The 13,237-nt window shown below is 46.2% G+C and overlaps 1 long non-coding RNA gene across 1 annotated transcript in view; it reads right to left on the bottom strand.

Annotated features, from left to right (window-relative positions):
* Positions 1–13,237, bottom strand: part of LOC149335287 (uncharacterized) — a 52,628-nt gene that overhangs the window by 27,746 nt on the left and 11,645 nt on the right. Inside the window, exon 2 of the long non-coding RNA XR_016284032.1 lies at positions 1,281–1,543. This is a non-coding gene — a long non-coding RNA (uncharacterized LOC149335287). The remainder of the gene's footprint in view (positions 1–1,280; positions 1,544–13,237) is intronic.

Here is a 13,237-nt window from a genome sequence, read left to right as displayed (position 1 = left end):
TTTTTTCTTGAATCCATTTCAAACCACTCCGCTCATTTCAGCGACTACCAGTATCTCTTCCAAAAATGTCATCTTAGGCTACCAGATTTGGCGCTGCGCAGTAGGATCTACTGTCCCTACCTTTTCAATAAAGTTTAGTTCACTAACCCCGAACTTAAGCACAATCTTAATTCAGCATCTTCTTCCCGCATCGATAATGCGCACAATGGTTCATGTGCCCTGCTATGCCATCAACCTGTGTCACAATTCCTTTTTGCTGAAGACAGCGTCTGACTGGAACCACCTGCCCGCCTCCATCGCCAGCATTTTTTATCTTACATTCTTCGGAGCGGCTATAGCCAAACACTTCTTAATACATGCATAATCCCTACTCCCCACTTTGGTACTGTAGAGGCATGGAGATCATTGAAATAAATAAAATAAAATAAATTACCGCAACTGTGGCATAGGCGTTTCTCTTTGATTTTAGATGCGTCGCTGGCTTTCAAGTTGCGAACATCGCCAAAAAGCTGGTTTCACTTTGAACACCTCGTTTTCAGCTTACATTGTAAGCTGTTCCCATTATCAAGCAGGCACGTTATGGAAGCTAAGTTCGACCTCAGTTGTTAAGAAAATAAAATGATGGAAAGCGCAGTGCAAAACGGCGCTGGGAGTTCTTCAAAATCAGACGACTGAACAACATGAAAAGTGGTATTAAGAGGTTGAACCGGTTTTAAAAAAAAAATTCTGGGGGGAACTTTTCTCTTATTAAAGTGCAATGAGGTGAAAGCCATTTCCGCCGACCGCCGCTTCATATATAAACTGCGGTGATGACGTCATTGGTGACGTCACGCGCATGCGCCGGCAGCTGCAAGGGTGGAGTCGGAGCGGTGGTCTTCTCTCCATATATACACTATAGTGATGAAGTCATAGGCGACGTCACGCACATGCGCAGTACATTTCCAATTACGACATACTACGCCATCGATTACGTCATCAGTTTGTTAACTATATTGTTATTTTTGCAATTTTTATTCATTTTAATTACGTTCATGTTACAACACCCTACGCAATGTCGATGACGTCATCAGTTTTGATTAATTCTATTATTATTTTGATTCATTCTTAGTAATTAATTTGGTGCTACGACATACTATGCCATGTTAATGACGTCGATCATCAGTTTGAGTGACAGCTAGGGTGGCACAACTGCGGACGCACATGCCGGCGAGTCATTAGCCTATAAAGGCTTTCGCCTTTAAAAAACGTGGAGATGTCAGTATGTACGTATAAGTACTTACCTGTGTCCGGAGTAAATAGTCGGTTACACCCACAGCCACTTCATCGCTTCCAGGCCCTGTAGCCGCAGCGTCGCAGTGGTGAACTTTCTGTAGGAGAATGTCATCGTGCAGGCACCTCACCACACAGTGTCCAAATTCCAAGTGCAGTAGCCATTAATGAAACCACTTTCATGTCTATACAGCTTCATGCTCGCGCCGATGATCGCCAGGTAGTCAATGCCCAAGAGACGCACAGCAGATGTTCTCGCAGAAACAGAAACAGCCTGCAGGAACATAAAGAAACTTTGTCAGGGACCGTGCAAAAGGCAAAGTTAAAAAGCTGATTGCACTAATTCACTACGGGGCTTACTTCTACGTGCTCTACGTGCTCCAAGCACGGCCCTGACTCGTTTGCCAAGGTCGGCCCGGGTTATTCAAGGCTGGCCATGACACGCAAGGCAAAGACTGGGCCTAGCAAGTTTTTTCCCATTAGAAAGTGACTACAAGCAGTACTGCATCGTTTTGTTGCTAAAATGCTTTAGCATTTTGTGTGAACAGCTTTCCGAGGTTGAGCTAAAAATTGCGTATAAGGTCATCCTGATATCACATGGAAACTTCATGCGCCGGAGTTCCTGGTTTTGTGACTGGTGAATGTCATTTCGACATTTTCTACTCGACTTTGGGCGACAATTACGTTCACGAGTATAACGGGTTCGCCCATTTAGTTATGCACGCTGATGACAGTAATGTTTTCTTTAGTGACCGCGCGCTCTATGCATACTAGAAGTTGTACCAAACGCACACTTCACTAAACTATTCCCGGTTACAGGCTAACAGAGTGTCACTGAAGCCTTCTGAAACACATTACATCATTTGCAGACCTACTCACGCTATAGAACGCTATAACCTAATATTCGTTATGCTGTTACTACAACTGAATTAGTCGCAAGCCATAAATTTCTTCGTGTTTGGTTCAATAGGGCACTGTCATAGAATGTACTTTTTCTGAACTTATTTCCTGTTTGAATGGAATGGCTGATTGTTTTTCTGGACTGACTAACATACTATACTCACATTACTAAAGATATGAATAATTTAAGCACCACTTCACTCGGGGATCTCTTACTGCGTGCTCGTCTGGGGAACTACGAATTCTGGTAATCACCGAAATCTAAAGAAAACTTTTGGACGGAAGACATGATGTTGGGCTAGTAAGTTCGTAGTGATTGCAAAAACAAAAACGGCGCTAAGACGACGGGACAAGGAGAGGCACAAAATCTGCGCTTTGTGTGTGTGTCTTTCTTGTCCTTGCCTGTTCTTGTCCTGTCGTCTTCGCGCAGTTTTTTGGCAGTCACTTTCAGACGGGCTGGATGGTTGATGGTTTAATTTGGTAGTAAAACCCGCTATACCAAGTCAGACACCGACGTGGATAAGGGATAAGGAAAAGCGCCTGCGCCTTGACCCTTTTCCGCCTCGGTGTTCGTCTTTTCAATGTGCTTCGCTGCTTTCTGAAAAGCTAATTATGACCGAAAAGAAAGCACTTCGCACAATTGAATGATATCCTACCAAGAATGATATATACCTACCAAGAATGCTTCTCTTCCTTGAGTATAATATGCCAAAGGCAGATTGAACATACTTCCGTTTGTTTCAGTATTCACAAATACCTACTATACATCTTCAACCCTGACAATTCTTCCGTAATATCCCAATTCAGAAAGCAGAATGAGTTCCTAAAATTCGATCGAACTAAAGGAGTCAGATGTTAAAATACCAAGTGACTGCAGCTCTGGCGGTTGCTGCCGTACATATAGGGCCACGCAAGCGCGTCTTTCATGGTCAGTGCCGTACATGTACGGCGGCGTTTTTGTGTTCAAAATTTTACGCCATACTGAAAATAGACGCTTACAATGAGAAGGCATCTCCTACTGAGACTTACAAAAACCGTTTTGATTGTGCTTCCATCTAGCAACGGAAAAAATAACATTTTTGCCTTCTTCAGCGCTTTGTGTTGGTCACGATCCGTCGCTCGCATAGTTTCGGTTTCTCCGCGCGCATTGTTTGCTCTTATAGAGGTGCATAAGGGATGACATATTGATTGGCGCTTATTGCCGGCACGCATGTGGCGGTATTTCTCTGCGCTTCATTCACTCAGTTTATTTCGAAGTGTTCAGCTGCGAGTACGTTGTTTCATTATACCTGCGCTTGCCGTCTCCGCTACAGGCAATGACAGTGATAGTTTTTCAGACTGGGAGTACTTGCGAAGCACAGTCATGGACAGGAGTTTGGAATGCAGATTCTAGGGAAAAAAATTGATTTCTTCGTTGCCTCGCTATCCACAGAGATGGCATTCTTCTACCAGATAGAACACGCATGTCTCCTCGCATTTCAATGGTTTTCATTGACCTATTGTGCCTAACCACTCCACAATAATTTTTTTCCCCGAGAATCCACATCCCGAAAACATTTGTCCTCGAGTGTACCTAACCTGAATCACAGGACAACAGTATCGTCTTCGGAGGAGGAACTACACGCAACCAATTCCTACTCCGATCTCGACGCACTCGCAATATCGCGGAAGCGGGAGGACGCGTGATGGAGACTAGAAACTTTCGTCTTGATTATTTTTTCATACTTTAAACCAAATTTAGTAATTTGGTTTATTCTAAGACACCATTAAAAACTGACCACGGGGGCACGTTTCCTGTGAAAAACAGTTAACCGTGAAAAAGTCATTTTACCGTTATCTGTCCACTTCAGTTCTTTCGAAAAACGGCTTAATGAGAATAATTATACAATACCTGATATTCAATATATACAATATTCAATACCAATAAACTTCTTTCAGTGATTTCCTTATAGTTTCTGCGCCCGTAGGAATTACAGCAGGGGAAGAAAAAAACCAATAACGACGGTAAGCAACATATCATGCACAATGCATACCCCCCCCCCCCCCCCCCCCACACACACACACACACAAAATATGAGCACTGTTTTACTTCAGTAGGCCTACTGATGTAGAAAACACCTCATTTGAGGAAATCGTTGCGGCTCCTCGTTTTCCTTTTCACGGAAAGAAAAAAACCGGAAGCTGTCAACATAAATGCTTAAGTATAGTTTGTGGTGCTTTGATGCTGGAAGACAACTTGATTTCATAAAAGAAGCTTGACTGAAAGTTGCGCGAAGTGTCAGAGAATGAAAATCGGCCAGCGTGGCCGTTGCCAAGTCTACGAAAACCAGAGGTGCCTCCAGGGTCATTGGCACCTGGTGAGACAGCCTGGCGCGTCGTCTTCCATGTCATGGCTACGTGGAGTACTCTCCGGTTCTCGACGGTCGCATATTATAGTGCGAATAAGGCACCACTTGGCTAGCAAAGCTGAAAAATCCGAGGTATGTGTGAAGCCTCAACCTTTGACGGAGCGCCAGCGGCGAAGGCCTTGCACAACCGCTCCGTCAGCACGCGACACCCCCCCTTCCCCATGCGCGGCTGGCGATAGCGGCTGACAAAATCTTACATGCGGTTGCCTTTGAGGCGGTGTTGTCTCAAGTGCTTTCGCGCGTTCTACTCCGCTTATCTAGATGAAAACATACCACTTTTTATTCCGTGAAGTTCGGCGTTGAAGCTGTGGTTGACCACATCTAGGTAAAAAATTTCTCAGGTGTTTACAAATGCTTAGTTTTTTTACTTTAAAAGTGTTCGTTGAATTCTGTTATGATTAACGCTTACATCGATTTGCCTTTCGATGTAAAAAAAATGTAGGTTGAAAAACGGCGCCCCCTTCGGTCAAACCTGCGTGTTCCGCAGTGGCTTTGCTTGTGAAAATGCAAGTGACCTTATTAGTTCTCAATTCCTTACTTTATCGCCGTACAACTGCTATCGCACCCACATGACGTGGTTTTAGCACTAACCCACTGATAGAAACATGGATGCTTTCTCGTTAGGGAGTAGAGTTCTCGTATAGGGGCCTTTAGGCTTGGGGACCCGAAATGTAGGCCGTCGTAATGCGCATGCGCAGAACCGAAAGCACGCGTCATGCGCCATCATGGAGGAAGGAAAGAACTGCGCCATGGGTTTACGTCAGTCAGTCATGGGCAGTATCGAAGATACATGTATCTTCGATACTATCTTTCGATACATTTTGTGTATCGGTATTAGGTATCGCGTGCTGAAAACTAGAGTATCGGAGTATCGGTATCGAAAATACATTTTTGGTGTATCGTGTATCTTACGATACTCGATAAAAAAAAAAAAAGCTGTAAAAGCCCTCGCTCAGGCGGTAGTACAAGACGGGCGGCAGCACCTTCGCTGCTTTTTAGCCAACTCCCAAGCTACCATATCTGGATCGGCGTTTCTGCGCCGTCCGACTGTCCGCCGTCCCATTTCAGTGCGACTGCTCGCACGTGTTCCTAGTCTGCGGTGTACGCCAGCAGCCCTTGCCTACGCGCGGATAAGCAGCAGCTATGGCTGACGAACTTCGGTGTGCCATCTTGGATGGAAAATATTTCACTGTCACGTCGTCTGATGAGGACAAAGTCAAGGCCATGTGCTTATTTTGTAAAACAACAATCAGTGGTGCCTACTCCTCGACTTCGAATTTCAAGCTTCACCTTAACACCTTAAGGTACAGTCTTTGACAAAAGTTACCGAGCAACAGGCTTTTGCTTCTCAACCGCATAGCGGAGCCTTCAAGGCACCCCTGAAAGACCGAAAGGTGTCTGAACACGAGGGAAAGGGCTCATCATACTTTACACACAATCAGGGCTTAAGGGCTGCCATGAGTGCTTCGCTACGCGGCTAAGAAACAAACCACCTGTGCCGGGTTACTTTTGGCAAAGACTGTACGTAAACTTTCATAGGTTTACTGTTTTTAACGCCTTAATGTTTGAGATTTTAACTGTCACTTACGGGATGAAACTAGGCGCTGGACATTTCGGCTAAGCGAAGAAAGAAAGGATAAAATTACGTCGAATTACGTTGTTTGAAATTTTGTTTTAGCCTGATGAGGTCGCTATTCTTTTCATGCAGTTACAACTTTCTGGCAGTTAAGTACCAGTCGCACTCTAGTCAAAACTAACTACAGTCTAGCCCGTTTATAACGAAGCCACTTATAGTGAAATAGCGGTTATAACGAAGGGATTTCAATTTCCCATTCCCATTTTTGCATCTTCAATACATTTTGGGTCCGGTTTTAACGAAGTAAATAACAGCGCGTCAGCGGATATAACGAAGAGATTTTATACCAACCGAAAAATAATCTGCCAATCAACACTTTTTTGCGTCCTTGAGGCGATTTTTTCCGCGAAAATAAGAGCAAAATTCGGCTGACGGCGTCCTTTCGTGGCGTCGTCTGCTCTCCTGCGGAGCGAAAGGTTGCTTCACTGCATCGCATGGCACGCCGGCCTCGTGTTGCGCCGTCCTTGAACCAACGTTTAGTTTCATTAACGTTGCCTTGAACGGCGTCACGGCGTAGAGCGGTAGAGCACGCCGCGCAGGGGAAAAATGTAAAAAAGAACAGAGACGATTTTTTTTTTCGATGACGTCGCAGAGAGCGGCCGTCTTGGCCAATCTCGGTTCTCTATTTCTCCCAGGCAGTCGGCGCCACGGCTGGACTGCAGTCTGCAGGAGGTGTGGCAGCGCGCGCTTTGTTTTATGTCGGTGCCGCGGTGCGCAAGGCAGGGAGAAAGCGCGGCAGCATTGTGCATGTTGGAAGCGTGGCTCATTTTTATCGTTATCGCGTTATCGCGGAGTTCGACCAGATCTTTGGTTCGCAGTTGGATGGTATGGAAGCCGCAATCCTGAAGTCCGCACTCGCGAAACGTGTTCAGGGGACGCTGGACGACTTCTTTCAGCGGCAATAAATCGGTATGCCGATGTTTGCATTTTTTTTTCGTAGTCCACATATAACGAAATAGCGGATATAGCGAAGTGATTTCCGATTCCCGCCGACTTCGTTATAACCGGGCTAGACTGTATCACGTAAATAAGCTTGGCGCGGGATCAAAGTTCCAGATTAACTAAGCAAGGACGCCCAGGGCATAATACGACGGTGTCTGTTGGATAAGGCACAACTGTGAGTTTTGGGGTACTGCTCCAATATCTTATACGCCCCTGCTGACCAACCACCATTATCTCATATCTGCTTTCTGTCTAGAGGCAGATAGATGCCCCTTTGCGAGCAAGCAAGTAATAAGAGGTATCGTTTCATTTCAGCGTGTACATCCCCTGGAGCTGCAAAGTTTCGAAGTGTACAAAGAAGGTTAAAAAAAACAACCAAAACAACAACATTTCAAGAGACAGGCGGTATAACCAGCCATAGCTCTCAGGAGGCGTTAGTGAAGCTCCAGTTTCTCAGTTATTTACAAGATCCTCGAGTTGATGTGGCTATGCTTCATTCTTATCCCCTGATAAGAGGCGCCTTCGTCAAGTATAATACTGCGACGTGCTCGTCTGCTCCTGTAGAGAGGCTTTTTTCATTTGCCTCCCTTATAGCGCGCCCACATCGCGGGGCTCTTTCGGACTGGCAGTTCGAGCAAATGTTGTTACTTAAGACCTTCAAGTAAACGTAACGAATACTTTTTGCTTAATAAAAACGTTCAGCCATTTCACTTGTTGTTTTCATTCTAGCTTTTCAAGAATAGTTTTCAGCTTCAGAAGTTTGTTATCGCAGTACTGGCAAACTAACTGTTCGGTTCCTAAGCGCACGGAGCTTGCATCATTTAGTTTGATCAATGGCACAGGCCATCGGGTAAGTACTCTATAGTATCGAACCGAAAAAAAAAAGTTTTCAGGTTTATTCATAATGCCACGTATCATTGTATTGTTTGTTCGTTCGCGCTCAAGGCTGCAGGAAAGGGTTGTTATCACTTTTGTTCGTGACGCGAGAAGCGACCAGACTAATCTCGATTGATCGCAGCCATGAAAGGCTGCATCTAGGTTTTTCTAGATTACTGTAGATGATCTTGTCCTGTCATCTGGAAGTTTCCTTGCCGCCTTTAAATTGAGCGATGCCGCGAGCAGCGGGCATTCGTAGTTCGACGACCGACGAGCACGTTTGTTGCTTACGCCGCCGCCGAGTGATTCACCCAAGCAACCACAGATATCCGTCGGACGTACGAGCTAGATCCGAACGTCCTTTGCCGAGATCGGATGTCCATCGGACGTACGAACACAATCCGATTTCGGATATCCGTATTCGTACATCCGCTGGACGTACGGACAGTGTCCACTTTTGTATATCCGCATGAGAGACGAGGTGTACGTCCGAAGGATGTAAGGCCGAGTATTTTCCCAGGCCATGAGTATGGACGTTTTTTATTTTACAGAAAATTCGCGTATTTCGTGTATGTATACTGTTTTATTTGCATCAGTTGGAGGGTTTGACGCGAAGATGTTTGTAAATTTATGCGATTCCACTCCTACCTGCAGTGCAAGAGCCGCCAACGAGCTAAATTTATCTAAGAGGAAAAGCAGGTGTTGCAGAATTTTGCAAGAACTCAATAACTAGTTTTATATTTATAAAACCTCCAAATTAGTGGAGTTGTGCGACATGTCCACCGTTTTGCTAGCTAAACTTGCCATTGAAACCACCCGTAAGTATCAAAACTCCCGCGCATTCTGCTATCACCATCATCATAGATGTCAGTTCGCGGTCAGTCCAATCCAATCCATCAGTACGGCTCCGTAGCGCTGTTGTTGATTTGTCGCGTAGTGTTGTCGCGCAGAGCGTTATAGCTCTGTTATTATAATGTGTGGCTTTGTTCGGTCTGTGGACGAAAGCAGTATGTAACTTAAGCAATTCGAAAGATACGGGAAGCTCCTGAAGCTCTTCTGGAACGCCGGAATCCCGTACTGCGTCGACCTTGGTTTAAAGAAGGCTTAGTGCACATGTGATTGCCTACGAAGGTATGTATCCAGTACACTTCTTGGAACTTGCTTCTAGGACAATGCAGCATGCATGCTCATATAACATTCGTTCACAGGACAGTGGGAGCAGTAAGCGCGAGGAGATGGCTTCCACAAGTGTGTGCTGTTCTCACACTTTCGGGAGCCCTCGACTCGCGCGGCTAATTCCCACTCCTCTTCAAAGTTGCGGGACGGAGTATTTTCGCATCTTGTTAATATTTAAGGCATCGCTAGGTTCTCTGTGCCTATATAAAGAGTGACAACGCGCGAAAGGCAGACCATAGCAAGCACGTGTAGTTCGCAGTGGTTCGCAACGGAAGCTTTGCGGCTTTCTGTGCACAGTCGCGTACAGTGCTGCGCAGGTTAGTGCGCTAAGGCCCATGAGAATAAATAAAGAACATATACATTGTCAAATATGGTGTGGAAAGTGAGAGCTGTTATTGTCTTATACTTATTGAGGTGTTTGGTAAAGTGCATTGTCTGTTATACTTGCAGCATTAAACACTTCTATTAATTTGTTCCAATGTTTTTACTTGGACTGCTGCATTGTGCCATTTGTTTTACATGACTGATGTTTGCCGCGTTCTTTTTATTTCAGAAATACTGTGGGTGGGAAGATTACGGATGTGTGTCCCAAGCTTACCACATTTGAAGAGTCACATTTAAGAAATTTTCCGAATATAACCCATTGCTCTGCTGATGTATCATCAACCACAATAAAATATGCCTGCTATGCATCAAACTGTTTTTTTGTTTTATTGCATCGCGCGGAGTGAAAAAAGCACGCATGCACCATATATGCGAATATTCGAGAAAGATCCGCCAATGGACGTACTCAACTGGACGTCCGTCGGCCGGCGAACCGTATACCTTTGGCCACCTTTCGGACGGCCGACGGACGTCTACCGGCTGTTTGCGGATGTTCAGCGGACGTACAGAACATCCGAAACAGATCTCTGTCGGCCGTCCGAAGGATATCGGTGGTTGCTTGGGCAGTTCTTTTGTGGGCGCAAGTCAGCCCAAATAAAGAGCTTCGTTTCCAAGACTGGTTGGTGTCTTCCTGACCGCTGGACTGCCATCACTACAACGTGACAATATAGCCAAGTGCTCACAGATTGGTTTGTATGAGGAACTTTGGGTTAAATTTTTTCGCTAGGCTGCTTACGGAAGCGATCGCTTCAACATATATGGCTTTAGTCGAAATTTAAGTTCTAACAAGGCCAACTGCGCAGACAGTGGACCTTCAACAGATCCATGCGGTCGGATTCGTTTATAAGTCCTTCCAGGAAAAGTGCTCTATAGAAATACACTAAAGGTTACAGAAACCACACGTTAATTTCCTAAGTTCACCAATTATATTACCCGCATTATTAGACAGTGATTTCAGTTATGTAAACTTCGATAGTCGTAATATAACCAGCATTATATTTCATATTTTAGTGATGTATCGAAGCATCGACGATACAGTATCGAGTATCTGTATCGAAAATCGATTTCGGTTCTGTATCTTGTATCGGTATCGGAGATACAATTTTCAAAGGTATCGAGTATCGTATCGAAGATACTATTTTGAAGTATCTTGCCCAGCCCTGACGTCAGTGGTGAACGATTCCGAAACAGCGTTCACCTCAAGCCGCCTTGCGTTGGGGCAACATGGCTGCGTCCGTCGAAGTGAGGGCAACTCTTTTCAGCATCGATTCGTTGTTGCCGCTGAATCATGTCTTACATCCACAACAAAAGACGTATGAAGCTGTTGCTTTGTGTGAACATGCGCACACCAAAAAATGTCAGCGATAAAACGCGCCATATTTTCAGATTGCACCAGAGCACAGTTCCTTCGTTCGAGACCAGATGGCGCCACAGGCGCTTACGGAATAAAGCCCCTAAATAAACTAAAAGTAGCGACATCTCCTCCCTCCTCCTCCTATGTCGGCGCTCCTTCTCTCGGCTTCTCCCGGGCGCCGACGGTGGCGGCACCTAGGCCGGGAGCAGCTAGCAGACGCTCCCAACCGTCGCCTTTTGGCGCCCGGCAGACCGCGCGCCCAAATGAACTTTGTGTTGCGTTTTGTGACTTGGCTTCGGTCAAAATGACATCATGAAATGAGAGATTGAAAAATCAGTTACTGTAATAACTGCCCAGACCAACGTTGGATTGCTTTTTAGAAACTTCTTGTTCTTCGATCGCTTTGACTGCGGAGCACACGTTGTAAGTGGCGCGCGCGAGCGAGTTCGCGGCACTAGAGCGACTACCATCGCTCGACGAGTGGCTTTCTCGTCGCTCGCGCTTTGGCGCGCAGCGATGATTTTTATTGCATTTTCTGCCTCCGATTCGGCCGCATTGAGGTTGTGGCGTGGGAGATACAAAGAACGAAAAAAAAATATAGAGCGGGACCTTTGATAACTGAAAAAAGAGTACACAAGTGTTAACACGTCACCACTCCGCATTAAAAGCCATGAGGAGCTTTTCCAATGTCCAACTTTGGAAATGGTCTAGATCATTGCGCGCGTCCCCGCGTTAGTGATTCCTTTGACACCACCTATCCACGTTACATAGCTCCACGCAGCGCGATTTTCGCAGGAATTCGCGGCAGCGACGATGGCCTAAACCCAAAATGGCTGAAACTATGTTTTACAGACGTCCTTGCTTGCATTCTCAAGAATTATCTACGCAGATATCGAGTATTCAAGCGACAGGTGCGTTAATGTGCCTAGGCACAGTAACGCCCGATTTCGGTTTAGAACCCTGCTTGAAAAATACGTTGAGCAATGCGCGCAACATGAAAGCTAGACCTTAATCGCAAGCAGCATGAGCAGCAGGAGCTTCAACAGCAAGTACCGCACCTTTGGTGTCGAGTTGGTGAGCGAAGGAGTGCAACTGTAACAAAACAAATACGTCTAGCGATGCGTTCAACATGAAAGCTAAACCTGCACCGCGAGCAGCATGAGCAGAGTAGGCTCAAACAGCGAGTACCACCCCTTTAGTATCGAGTTCGTGAGCCCAGGAGTCCAGCTGCAGCAACACAAATACGGCAAGCAATGCGCGCAACATCAAGCCTAGACCTGCATAGCGAGCAACGTAAACGGCGGGGCTCAAACAACATGCGAACGAGCCCCACTGAAACCAAGTCGACACGCCACGCAATGCGAGCAACATTAAACCTGCACTTCAGCACGGCTTTCGTACCCGCTAGCGAGCGAGTCTATTTAAAATCATGCCAAACGGCATTTAGTGCGAAGAAAGACTGCAGCCGCTGGCGCTTCACACAAAATCATCCGAAAAAACACGACTGACAACTGAAAAACGACCACTTATCTCACAAAGACGCGAATCCACAACATTATCGAAGTTTGCCCGGCCGATCCTGTGCAGCCAAACCTTTCGGCGAGCGGCGTTGCTTTTTCCGGAAGGAATTACAAAAAATCTTTTGCCACTGCCTCCTCGGTTGTTGCATCCATACGCGCAACAAAAGCTCGGCATCGCCGCAACACGTAGACGCCGTCAAAGATGAAAAAAAAAACGCTTCCCGCCAAAACTGTTGCACAGAAAGAAAACGAAGCGCGACTCACAGCCCCGGCAATGGCGCCGGCGTCTGCTGCGGAGGCAAAAAGCGCGCGCTAACACGTGACTACGGCGCCTCGGCCAATGGGAGGCTCGATTCTCCGGCGGCGCGCCAGGAGAGGAGGAGTGTCGGAAAGTTCAAAGCTTTTCGCTACTTTTGTTTCATTGAGGGGCTTTATTACGGAACACGCCGTCGTTACCCCATTACGGGCCTCGTAAGTTGCCGGTGTGCACGCAGTGACACAGCAGTTTAAATATCGTAAGTGGCTGCCGAAGATGTTCTTTATACGAAGATGTGGAAAGGCAGAGGAAATGTGTGCTGTTTTGTGGATTGCAAGAATTACGGCAGAGACTTAAATGTGCAGGATGAGATCGTTTGCGAGCGTCACGGAACCGGACTGCACGAGGACGTAGTACGCCCGTTCGTCATGCACCCTTTCCGAACGGGCGAACGACACGAATACGTCCGCCAGCGCTAGCCAACCTAGAAGGAAAGGTTTCGATCTTGGAAAGTCT

This window comes from Amblyomma mixtum, chromosome 7, assembly GCF_055824585.1.
Source record: "Amblyomma mixtum isolate Tamu chromosome 7, ASM5582458v1, whole genome shotgun sequence".
NCBI lineage: Eukaryota > Metazoa > Arthropoda > Arachnida > Ixodida > Ixodidae > Amblyomma > Amblyomma mixtum.
This window is presented reverse-complemented; position numbering and strand designations above follow the sequence as displayed.